This window comes from Anser cygnoides, chromosome 1 (genome assembly GCF_040182565.1).
Source record: "Anser cygnoides isolate HZ-2024a breed goose chromosome 1, Taihu_goose_T2T_genome, whole genome shotgun sequence".
Classification (NCBI taxonomy): Eukaryota; Metazoa; Chordata; class Aves; order Anseriformes; family Anatidae; genus Anser; species Anser cygnoides.
The window spans coordinates 10,041,682-10,055,488 of record NC_089873.1 but is presented as its reverse complement, the minus strand read 5'-3'; the positions used below and the strand labels follow the sequence as shown (position 1 = coordinate 10,055,488).

The 13,807-nt window shown below is 36.3% G+C and overlaps 1 protein-coding gene across 13 annotated transcripts in view; it reads right to left on the bottom strand.

The window, feature by feature from the left end:
• Positions 1 to 13,807, bottom strand: part of PCLO (piccolo presynaptic cytomatrix protein) — a 370,143-nt gene that overhangs the window by 286,509 nt on the left and 69,827 nt on the right. The gene's annotated exons all lie outside the window — the stretch shown is intronic.

The following is a 13,807-nucleotide window of genomic DNA, read 5'->3' as shown; positions in this document are numbered from 1 at the left end:
TTCTTGTTCCTGTTGATTGATATTCATGAAGTTCAACAGTAGAAAGCTTTACGTTTAAATGGACAATTAGGAAAATCCAGAAGTTACCTTGGATTTGGACAGTGAAAGATTAAACATGGAAACCACTGCTATTTAAGAACTGTACGTTATTTATTTATTTTCTTCTGTTGTGTTGGAAGGAGAAATTTAGATTCCACTTTTGACTTTCCTTCAATGACATTATAAAAGCACAAACAGCCCCTTCTCCTTACCCCACAAAAAAAAAAAAAGACAAAAGACTTCACCTGTTGATCACTATTTATGGGATTCATCCCATACTCCACACTTAGTATTTTATATATATGGAATAGTTATTTATATTCCAGAACATGTTTAGTTGATTCTTCATGGGGACACACTGTACTCAAGGTGTTCTCAGACCCCAGGAACAAGGTCAACACTCTACTGCATCGTCACAGAAGAGCTATCTCCCTACATGCTGTCTACCTTCATATGTTTCAGGGTGCTGAGACCGAGCAAGCCCTCCAGACTGAACATGCCTAAATATTCACTTTTGTTTATGGGTCCCTCCTCTAAACAGAGGGGCTGGACGCCCTGGCATCATATGCCATCCATAGATATAAATTGAGCTAATTTCAATCTGACATCATATTGCATTAAATATAAATAAAATATATCAATAATAAAACAACACAGAATTAATAACGGAATACTGGATTCATAATACTAAATCCATCACTAAAAGGGAAGTATTTTTCTTTGTATGCTGAACTCTGTTCATTATGCATCCAAACTAAGGTCATTAAATTTCTGTTAAAAAAATAAATAAATCCCCTTCTCTAATCCTCAGAGGCACTCTGTGTGGCACGGCCAGCATGATGGACTACACTGCACCTACAGGATTTGCAATCTGCACACCACTGGTGTGGTTCTCCAAGGTGCTGGTGGCAGAGAAACCTCTTCTGTTTAGTTTAGCGCTTGTTTAGTGGCCACCTCTTCCCAAACACTGGATACTGCCAACCTAGCTTGATATTTAATGTAGGAAGTATCTTTTGCCTCCAGCATTCAACACACAGCTCCAAAATGATGAAATCCTACTGCATCACTGATATTGTTCACTTCTACTAGTATGCGAATGCTTTTTTCCTACAGCCATTACACCTGACTTAAATTTCAAAACAAGGCTAAGAACATTCATATTTATAAACAAAAAACCAAGTATCCTAATAGTTCAGGTGTTGTTAGTTTTCTTCAAATTTACAGAAAATACACTCTTTTCTACAGTGGGGGTATATTCTGATCCTTTCTGTGCAGGAATTCAGCTAGCAGAAATAAGCAATGACTGTTTTGCGTGTACATCGCTTTGTTGCTGAGCAAACCAGCCTCATACATACAAAGAATTACAGAAATTGGCATTTTCTCATCTAAGTGCAGCTGGATACAAGGCAGGTATCTACGTCCCAGTCAGCCATTTAGATTTCTATTACAACAAACAGAGACCTAGGACTCACTGCAGTGTCCTAACAAAGATGTCACCAGAGGACCAGCAGTGCGAAACCAGTGCCACCAGAGATGCCCTGAGGCATCTGCGTGGTGGCAGATATAATCTGCAAGCCTCTGGATCAGCCTAGAAGCTAGGCAAAATGCCCAAAGGCATCTCAACTAGTATCAGATGTCACTGTTCAGGCAACTGAATCAAGCCCTTAGTCAATGCAGTCAATAAAATTTAGCCCTATCCATCCCACCAAATATAGGTGTCTACTTGAGGAAGACATTGCGCGTTGAAGTGGGTAGCAAGTGTGCTGACTGCTTCCCTGACAGCAGAAGGAACACAGGGGCTCTCTCACACCTTCACTATGCAGCTGAGCTCACCCACAAATGTTCTACATCATTTTGAAAACATTTATATACGTTTAGGGAAGAAGGTACTCATGAACACCGTAAAACAAAATGTCTGTTCATTTCAACACTACATATAACACAACTGTTCCTATCCATTCCCCATAAAAAAGTATTTAGACCTTTATGCATTTCCTTCAAATTCTGGGCAAATTATAAGTTTGTTTTGTTCACAGAGAGAGTTTACATATGTCATTACATGGAAATTATTTGCCATTCTGTTGTTAAAGCAGCTGATGATACAGCAAACAATGCTATCAATACAGCCTGACGTCAATTCTTTTATTTCCTTTTTTTTTTTTTTTTTTAAACTCAACTCTGTTTTGGTTATTACTTAATTTTAGAGCCACACTTTTAAGTTAAGCTGTTCATGGTGCTCTTTGTTAATATCCAACAGGTTTATGCAATTTTTCAAAGCTAGTTTCTTTAAAGCACATTTGATCAGCCATGGCATTTTTCATTGATTTAAGTGACTGAGATTTTTCAGTTTTACATCAAAATGTAAGAACTCTTAAGACAGATATAAATTTCTGATAAACAGGCCATTATGTTTATTTTTTCATTTTAGATACCCCAAACCAGAAGCTTTAATCACTGTCTCCTTTGAAAATATTTGATTTTATCTATACTAACCCTATTGATCCACTTCCTGATAATAAATCCCACTAACAGGCTTTTTCTGTCTCATAAAATATAATCCAATTGGTGTCCATGCAACACATTTTTTGAATGATTACCTCATTGTCTCATGACTTTTTCACAGAATTACAGTATCCATCATTTTAGGTTTCCTGTCCTCTGACCACTAAAATATTGGCCTGATTTTCTCAGCTGTATTGTATAATTTTGAAAGAATATTAAGGAAAATCATAATAATTAGAAAAACAAAAGAAAACAAGCATAATTCATAGGAAAAAAGTAGTGCAACATTATTTATCAGTGTGTCATGAGACCGAATGAAAAAGGGCAAATTCGAAATTACAAATGAATCAGGTTTCTTATTACTATGCTTATATATATATATATATATATTTTAATAAGAACTCCAAAGCTATGGTAATAAAGGTAACATAGAGCTTTCATTAGCTAATTGGTATAGAAAAAGGAATTACTATTTTTAAGGCATAATCTCTTTCCTGAAATGGAGAAAAGATACACTTTATATTCAATATCAGCACTGATGGCAGGAGAATAAAGCTTGAGAGGAATGAAGGAAGGAATGTAGGAAGGATAACATGTTAAAAATATATATTTTTAAATGAGTTCTGTGGCAACATATAGTATTATGAAATATTTTAAATGCAACTGTGACCTTTTTCTCCCCTTCATCTTTCATACAACATACTCTCAAGATTGGAAAGATAGATGGCTGTTTCAAACGCAAAATAGAAATTCCAATACATCTTTATTTTATACCAACACTGGAAAAGGTTTTATTTTCACTGACTTGTGAAAAAAAAAAAAGTAAGTAAATAAAAAACTTTGAAACCTTTCGACTGCAAACACAACAAAACTCATTACCGTGTCCCTGTCTGTGGCAGGGGGGTTGGAACAAGATCATCTTTAAGGTTCCTTCCAATCCAAATCATTCTGTGATTCCATGATTATTCGCTAGGTACGTTGCCTACTCAGACACTTCCTAACATACATCCTTCTAGATCAAATCTGTTTTGAAATTAAATACTTTATTCTATAATTAAGACACAGCTCTCCTGTCTAGTATTTTCTTGTATTTTTCATTATACTGTTTTGTTTGTTCTTCACAGCATGATGGATCTTCCTGTTTTCCTACAACATGCTCACATTTCCCTAGAGTTAGGGAAATTGTGAATAATGAGCAAAGCAAAGTGCAGCTTTATGGTTATTCAAAAACAAACAAACAAACAAAAAAGCAACAAATGAACAAAGAAAAACAAAACCCTAGGGGATATAATTTCTGTAATTTATAATAAGTAAACTGTCATAAATCAATGCCCAAGTGTTAGATTGCCTGGTTTGGTCCACCTATTACACCAAATATTTTACGAAGTTACTTAGTTAAAGCCAAAAGGCTAACGTTTGATGTCAGGTATCAAAATATTGCCTGTTTCCATGGTCATCTACTCTGAATTCCTGTCTGTGAGTAAATTAGAAAGTCGATTTTGGCATTAGCAACCAACTGAACTTGTTTAAATGTTAACAGCTGACATATAAATATAGTTGGTTTGAACTATTTACAAGGTGGACCAAGTCCAACATCTGACTGTTTACTCCATCCCACATTATGAATTCCAGAAAATGTGTTTGTTATTTTGGACTTCCACTAAGAAGTCAGTTTTACATAATTTGTAAAATGAGGGAGTTGTACTGAAGAAACTCTCTGAACAGGTGGGATGGCTGTAGTTGACTGTCCTCTCTTGAAGAAAAAAAATAAAAAATAAGTTATGTGGTTATTTGTGTTTCTGACCAAAAAAAAAAAAAAAGCATCTGGCTGTTGCCTAATGCCCACTTATCTAATTTCTTCTGGAAAAGTAAAGATCATGATGCAAGAAATAAAGAAAATGAGGACATGACAAGATGCATTAGAACTGTCTTCCATTCTGCCAGAACAAAGGAGGTTTGCCATGAATGATGAGCAGTTTAGTTGGCAAAGGATAAATGCATTGATCACTTGGAACATGATTTAATAAGTTTTCAGAGCTTGATGATAATACAATGAAGAAATGTCACATCAAATCACTGTTATGCAGTAAAAGGAAATTTAACATTTTGCATAGACTATTATATTCTAGTAAAAAAAAAAAAAAAAAAGAGTATACTTTTGGGAAGTAGAAACCGGTAACTCAAAGAAAGATATTGTTGGTTCTAAAGATCTTTTGGAGGACCTCTGAACAGAGGATTTGATATTTTTGTTAAAGTATTATGAAGTAAGCTTTCAAAAAAAAAAAAAAAAGTAAAGGCTACAGAAGACGAAGCAACAGCTCTTATGGAAATGTTTTCAAAATAGTAATGCGAACAATTAGTAACCTAGATTTCACAGCACATACCTAAATGAACATTCAAAAATCCAACTGAACTTTCAAAGCTAAACTTCATAAAAATATTTAACTCACCCTTGCAATGTTCCAACACACAAACACATCTTCCATAATTAATACTACCGGGTTTTAAAAGATTAGGTATTTCAGCCGTGGTTGGGGTATTTTATTAATCATTTAACAAATTTGTACTGAGGTTTACAGAGTGTATATATAGGACAAGCCCAACCTGTGTTTCGCTGTACCTCAATCACTAACAGCCTTTCCTTTCTTTTTTTTTTTTTTTTTTTAATTCTGAATCAAGATCCCCATTCATTTCTATCGTGTGCAAATACATACGGTTCACAATCAATGCATTAAGGTGTAGTTTAGGTTGGAATCTCCTCCTGCCTTCATGTCAGTAGGGCCTACAAGCAAATAAGCAGTGGCCAAAGGTGAAGACTGAGGCTACCTAAACCCAGACTCTATAAGGTAGTCATCTATACCAGCAAGCTCCATTACAACTGGAGGTAAAAATAGGTGCTTTAGAAGTTGAATTTAATCTTGTCACTGTCAGATATTTCTTCCAGTATGAGGTTAACCAGATAAGATGAAGACACATACAATGCATACTACTACATCTGGTAATGCAAATCTCATGCAAAACTTTATATACAATAAATTACACAAATTGAATTAAATTATGAACATCGTTTGTTTTCCAAATAAAATGTAAGCCTAAATACTGTGATGGGATTTGTACCTGGAAGATTGTGTCATGAGAGACATAACACCACTTACAATGCATCCACCCCACCCAGTATAAGAAAGACATTGACAAATGGGAGAAGGTTTAATGGAAGTTCAATGAAATGGTCAGGGTCACCTGCCTTGTGATAGGGCTTGTTCAGTCCAGAGAAGAGACATCTTCCGGGAAACCTAACAGCAGCCCCTCCCACAACCTATGAGAAGATTATTACAAAGATAACACCATAATCCTCACAGCATTGCATGGAAAGAAAGGAAAAGGTAATGGGGATACACACGGAAAGAAGAGAGGGTCTGACTGGATAGAGAGAAAAACTTTTTTCACCAGGACTGCCAGGAAGTGCCACAGATTGCCCAGACTGGTTGTGCAGTCTCCTTACTTGGAGGCTTTCCAGACCAACTGGATAAAACCTTTCACAGCCTGGTCTGATTTCACAGCTGACCACACTTCAAGCAGGATGTTGAACTAGATGAAACTCTGAGGTTCCTTTCAAACAGAATTATCCTATGATTTTAAGTGGAGAGATTTCACTGTGAAAGGCCTAACACACATTTTTCTGGATCCATATGACTGAAGAAGAAACCATATTATAAAAAAAAAGTCAGTGAAGTCTTAGCTAGGACATGTGTTTATGAACCAGACATTTTCAATGCACAACATTTTGACATATAGCCCAGAAATAACTGAGCATCATCATATGTTTTTACAACACATCAACACAGATTCACATACTGAAATACAGAGAAACTTTTAAGAAACTGCTTTGACATTTTTCGTTATAGATATGCATGGCATGAAAATCTCCTAGACAGTGAATTTTGCTCTTTCTATGTTTTAGAAATGTCTCCTACGCCTTGTGGACTGCAAGACCAACTTAATCCTTACAGAAGATTAGTCCTATAACAAACTGTTATAGAGCTCCCTGCTTTTTAACACAACAAGATTTCTTAAAACTCTACATAAATAAATAAATAAAATAAATTCATTTCTATTGTTACAGACTGTAGATCACAGCAGTATAAGATCCTATCAATATCACTGGTCTAGACACTTGAGTGCCTCAGTGGCTTGCAACACATTCAAGTCTGACAGATTCTCTTGTAGCAAAGCCTCCTTGATGCAGGGATGACATATTAGCCCATTAATTACAATCTTAAAAATAATGCTACCCTAAATCTCTTCTCTTGCAAATATCTGAAGTCATATATATTATTAACTTTCATCAAGTGAGTATTCTGAAAGCTGCAGAATGTCGAAAGATAAACTTACAAATGCCCCAGGCAAGACCAAAATAAGCACCATAAAACAAGAAATTCTAGGGAAGAATCTGTGTTTTCAGCAATCAGAGAAGAACTCACAAGGAAAAGAGGTTAGGAAAAATAAAAGTAGTGAGCACAATTTGTTATTAATACCAACCACAAAATGGACAAAACGGAAATACATTTGGGAAAATACTCTGATTTGGCAGTACTTAACATCTATTTTGCATTCACATTGTACAGATATAGCTGATTAAACAAGGAGCAAATGAACAGGGTATAGTACCAATTAATTATTCACTTCTACAGTATATGAAAATGATTTGTATGAGAAACAACTTTCCAGAAAGCAGGGCTAACATAATACCAGCTGTTTGAAAGACTGGTATTATTGAATAGATAGAATAAAGATTTAATGGTCAAAAGAAGATTCTATTGCTTGATACATAGATTTTCATTCTGTGTAAGACTCTAAAAATTTTCTGCATTATTCTATGTGGAACTGTGTACTTTCCCAAAAGGATGTTGTTATAGATGCCTCCAAGCTGCTTGGTTTGGTTTACACCCAGAATTTCTCAATGACCAGATATCCTCATGGGAAATTACACCCAGGTTTGTTTCACTCTGGGCAAGGTAGAAAAGATACACACTGGTGATCAACACCACTTATTTCAATGGGATCATCCATAAGTAAAGGATTTGCAATCTAATATTTTATGGGGGCAAAATCATTTCCATTTTATGGATCACTTATTTCAACTATAGCATCCATAAGGACTACAGTCTCAGTGTACTAGATGCTCTCTAAAAACAAACATATGATGGTCCCTGCTCTGAATAAGGTTTAGTAAAGATATGATATAATGAGGAATAAAAAGAACAGAACAGAGAATCTGATGTCACAGCAAAGTGACTTAAAAATTAAGATTTTTAATAAGCTATACTCTATTTTTTTTTCCCCAGAGATGGATTTCTAAACCTAACATTTTCTTCTTTTATGAAGAAACCCTTAAAATAGACAGAAAACTAAGGTTAACGGGAAAAGAAGAATCTCCCACAGCAGAAACTTCAGTAAAGGTGCACTCCTACCAGCAATGGTAAGAATGAAGACCACTCCTTCCATATGAGACCTGAAAAAACAAAGCTGTTGCTCTCCAAGTTCTAGCCCAGTAAATCTTATTTAAGTGAGAATAACTTTTATATTAAGGCTACTAAATATTGGTACATATGTTTTTTGTTGTTTTTTTTTTTGGTTTGTTTGTTTGTTTTGTTTTTTTTTTTTTAAGATCCCATCTCTTTCAGTGGAGAACAAGGTGGAAGAGGGTGGATGGTTTCAGTTTGTTTTAATTTCGCTCTGTTACTATTAGTAATAGGCAATAAATTACATTAATCTCCCTATGCTGAGTTTGTTTTGCCTAGGATGATAATTTGTGAGTGATCCTCGAGACCCTTGAGCCTTTTCCCTCATATTCTCTCCCCCTTTCCCTTTGAGAAGGGGGAGTGAGAAAGCGGTTGTGGTGGAGATCAGCTGCCCAGCTGGGTAAAACCACCACACAGGGCCTAGCTTTGAAAGTCATTCATGTATGGAAACTGTACGCAAAAACTCACATTCAAGTTTTGATTTCAGACTACACTTTTCATACTATTCCGCTAGTAAACACTTTGGAAGACAAAGCATTTTTCAGTAGATGTCAACCTAATCACTACTTTACCCAGGGGGAAAAAAAAAAAAAAAAAGGAGTAACTGCAGTAACAATCTTGCTCCTCCAACTTTTCACTAAAAAAACTGATAACTACAGAAAGGTGTTGCTCTTAAGAAAACTGTGCCATTTTCAGAAACCTGACAAGGCTGCCTGAGACAGAAAGAATCTATCTGCACGTATATTTATTTGACAGAAAGAATACATCTGCATGTATATTTATTTGTCCTTCAAGGACTTTTTTTTTTTTTTTAACCACAAGCTTGTCTATTTTATTTATTTATTTAGACCTCATTCATATGCTGGATAAAAACAACTTTTCCTATGAAAGAATTACAGTTTCATTTCGAAATGTAAAAGAAACAAACCGAAAATCCCTCTTCTCTTAATTTTACACTTCTTGCCTAATGATTTACCTGGGTTCTGAGTGAAATCATTGCTTATTTTCTCACATTATTTGTTATTCTACATAACTATTATAACACTCTTTCTAGTCTTTTCTTACAGAGAAGTCTTTCTGTACTTTTGATTCTCTATGTCACCCTTCACCATATCATCTCAGGTCCCTTACTGACCCTTAATTGAGATGGGGAAAGCAATAATTCTAGAAGAATTCAAAATCTGGGGGAAATATAAAAAAACAGAAAAGCATAAGACATTGTTATTTTGTTCTTTATTCCTCTCCTAGGAATTTCTACTTGATCTTTTGACCACTGAACAGAGTATACTTTTTGAAAGAGGCCTCCATGATGACTCCAAGATATTCTTCAATGATAAAACCTACTCTAAGGCTTACAGATTGTGAGGGAAGGGAAAGGTACATCCATATACACAATTAGTTGGCTAATTAGGGCTATTTCAGTAGGAAAAAGTTTCATTTGTGATCTTACCTCCCATTCACTCAGCTTTTTCATATTGTTTGGCTATTTTTCTCCTTTAGCTTCAAAGAAAAGTACCCTGCCACATTTTGTAGCACCTGCAAACATTAGCAACTCATTCTTCACACTGTACACAAGTCTTTTTCTGCACTGACATACAGTCAAATCTTGGGGGAACCAAACAACAGCTTTTCTGAACTGTGAAAAAAATGATTATTTCAACACTTTCATTTTTCCTGTTACCTAACTTCCTTCTTATCCAGCAGTAGCAATATTACATTAAGTGATATATCATGGGTCACATTTAGAGGAAAAACATAACCTGAATTCCATTTTGATATGGTCTGTTGTGGTATTAAATTACATGCAAGTGTACATTTGGTGACTCATGCTCATAAGCAGAACACAACGTCTTCAATATATCAGTCAATGCAAAGGGTATTTTCTCTGACTTATTTGTATGCTCAGGGCTGACTGTGCCAAAATGGAGTCTTTAGTTAAGGGCTCTTGCCTGTGATATTACTGACTTTTCTGTGATAAAAAACTAACCTGAAGCTGAAAGACATAGCATAGGAAAGTATTTACTTCTTTAGAACTTATTCAAAACAAATATTTAACATGGTCTCCTAACCATATCTACCCTGACATGCTCTTCCCTCACAAATCCAAAACTCCTAAAACCTAGAGCACTCTAGCTTGCCCTTTGTACTGGTTCCTCTCTAATTGTTTAATCTTCAGTAAAATAGATTTACACTTTGCAAAAAGTAAATTCACATTTTGAAGTCAGCTTCAGGAAAGTGTTTTGAAGAGTCAGGTGCAATTTGGAAAATAAGTTGTCTACACAAAGCTCAAGTGCAATTCTATTCTGCTTTTGTGACCAGAGGGACAGAAGATAGTAATATGTTATGTTATGTATGTCCAGGAGCAGCTTTTTCAGAAGTAGCAGTCCACTTTCAAAGAAAGTTAGATACAAGTGGTAGAATCACAGAATCATATAGGCTGGTAGGGACCTCATGTGTCAGTCTAGTCCAACCCCACTGCTCAAGCAGGGACAGCTACAGCTGGACCACGTCCAGAAGATTTGAATATCTCAAAGGACAGTGGCTCCACAAGTTCTCTGGGATACCTTTTCCACTGTTTGACCACTCTCACAGTTAAAAAAAAAAAAAAAAAAAAATGTATGTTCTAAAGGAATTTCACATTTTAGTTTGTGCCCATTGCCTCTCATCTTTTGAGTGGGCATTGCTCGGAAGAGCCTGGCTCTGTCATCTTCACACCCACCCATTATATGCTCTGATAAGATCCTCCTGATCCATTGCTTCTCCAGGTAGAACAGCCTCAGCTCTTCAAGCCTCTCCTCAGAAGAAAGATACTTCAGACCTTAGCTCTTTCCTGATTTTACCCATTTTCTTTTCATTCCCTCCCATATGTTTTCTTCTCTATTATCTGGTTTCCTAGACATGCACTTAAATTTAAATTTCCCACAGACAAGCATGCTTCTTCCTCTCCTAAACATTGTGACCACAGCATTACTAAGACTGAAACTACACCACAATACAGGGGCAGGCTCTGCTTCCCTCTCATCACTGCAGGGGGTACGAAGAAAATGGAACTGCCTACGTGAACAGAGGCTGAGCAGCCAGTGTGGCCAATCACTTATTTAAACTAATGACATGTACAAGGCCCCTGCTAGAGATGTTGATTTTACTTTCTTTACTTCTGTTATGAAAAATAATAGTCCTAATTTGCCAGTCAATAGCTAGCATTTTCATCTGCATAAATAAAAGTTTTCACCTGCATAAATAAAATGGGTGCTTTAGTGCCACATTTTATATGTGTGAATGGATAAATATACTGAAAAAAAAAAAAAAGATACTTTAAATTATTGTCATGTTCTCCACTTTTAATATCTTTCCTCACAGTGCAATCATACCTCTCGGGACATTTTAACAGCATATTTGCAATGGTCTAAACAAAAAACTTTAACAAAATCCTCTGACATAGTCTGAACTAAATAGTTAAAGGGTTTAATCAATCCTCAAATTTTTCAGTGCAGTACAAAGTCTCAACATGAGTTTAAATCTGATGCCTCTCTCCCCAAACTCTGGTAAAATGTAAACAAGCATTACAAGACCAAGAAGTGCATCTGACTCGAAGGATGTAAACTCTTTCCCTTCAATATAGCCCTAAGTGTTTGCCTATACCAGAAACAACAGAGATATTTGCACAAAAAGCTGATGCCAGCATGAAAAGCCGTTTAATGACAGAATTCATGAAGTACTCAAACAAGCAAGTACTGTACTGTCAGATCACTGATTTGCCAGACCAACCTCAGGAAAAGACAACTCCTGAAGATGGATACTTTCTCCTTAGACCACACAAGGAAGAGATTATCAGAACACGACCCTGAAATTACCCTTATTTAAAATATATATATATATACACACACATACACCGAGCATTAATTAGTAATCAAGTTCTATGGATTTAGCTGAGCATCATTTTTATTATGATCTCTCTTCTTAATTCACGCAGAATAGCGTGTGTGAATTAAATAGTCCTTCATACTAAGATAAGTAGATAAGCTGTGATGACTTTTGTCCTTGATCATGTCTCAAAGAAGCATCTGTTTCCCCAAAAGAAACTGAACCAAGCGTTGTGATTCTTCAGCTTATAGAAAGGGCAATTTATATTTGCAATTATGATCAAAGACTGCATTTCCTTTCCAACAAACAGCAGACAATTGCTCTCCTACAACCCATACTCATTTACACTTACCCAGAACTCAGAGCCAGGCTGTGGAAGCAATGCAGCTTGAGAAAAGCTCTCATCTGAAGGGTCTATATGGCTTATTGGTATGACTTCCCAGCATCTCAGAGTCTTTATTCTGAATATGGGAAGTACTAATTTTCCTTTTTTTTTTTTTTTTTTCTCAAGATGGCACTGAAGCAGATTGAGGTTATATGAGAAGAGTGTTTTGACACAGACTAGCTGAAGAGAAAGGCTGGTACAAGACCAAGTCTAACCAAACAGCAGAAAATAACATTGGCAGGTGATCATGCTCCCCTTTGCCATCTCATCAGGCCAGCACAAAAGAACTTCACTGATTTGCAGCTTGTCAAGGCCAGAAAACAGGCAATTTATTTAATCCAATGCCATTTACTTCATGCTTTCTAACATCTCCTTAGAGCACAAGCTACACTAATTCGTGTACTCTAAACACTGGAGGAGAAGAAGTAAACACTGAAGTAGTTAAGATCTTAAGTGGTCATAAAGAAATGTGCAAAGAGATGTCTTATTTACAACACCTGCTTTATCAATTCTCTCAACATCCTTTTGTATTTTCATTCCCTTTTCAATCTCTTTTTAAGATGCAATCAGCTGCAGCCAGAGGTTGCACCGAGGCTCTGCAGGCCTCAAATGTTTTCCAGGTGAGCCTGGAGAAAACCCTGAAACACCTGGGCTGACCTCAGAGCCTTCCCTGCTTCAGGCAGGGGATCATCTGACCTCCTGAGATGCCTTCCAACCTGACTGTCCCTGCACATCCACACTGAAAGGAGTACAGCATTTTATATGACATATTGCTTTTGCTTTTACTGAATAAAAAAAGCCTTAAAAACAAGTGTTCCTTCCTGCTGTCTGGGTCAGACAGCTACTTATTGAAGCAAGTATATCATATGAAAAAATTGTGATTATGAGGAAGGCAGTGGTTTAATTACACCTCCAAAGAAATCATTATTCAGCTACAGCACAAGTGAAAGTAGCGTTTATCACCAGAGGAAAAGTGATTGCAGTGTTCAAAATAATCTATTTACTGAATGGAATATATTAATAAAAAAGAAGTGCTAATCGCTGAAAGATTCTCGTTAAAAAATGGGGTTTCATGGTGCAGACTCAAGGCTACTGCCGCACAGGGACTGCATGCTAACAACGGCAGGATTGTCAGAGGAAGATTCACAACAGCCTGCATGAAAAGATAAAGCTGCTTAAAGAAGGCACCAAATCAAGCTAGGTTTTCCTGAAATCCTACTGTTGAACAGCTCATTCTAGGCTTTAGGGAAACAGGACCACTTTGCCAGAAGAAGCAGCAACAAAGAATAATGTATCTGAGGTCTAAAGAAAAGTCGCGTGATTTTAGATAGCATGACAAGGGGCTAACAGATTTATGCTTGCACTGCCTGTCCTATGAGCATGAGTTATCTATACTTCAAATGCTACAGAGCCATGCCATTATCACAGTATGTCCCAGCAGGGAAATAGGTCAAACTTCCTCAAGCACAGAGCAGTGCTTAAGATGAATACTTGG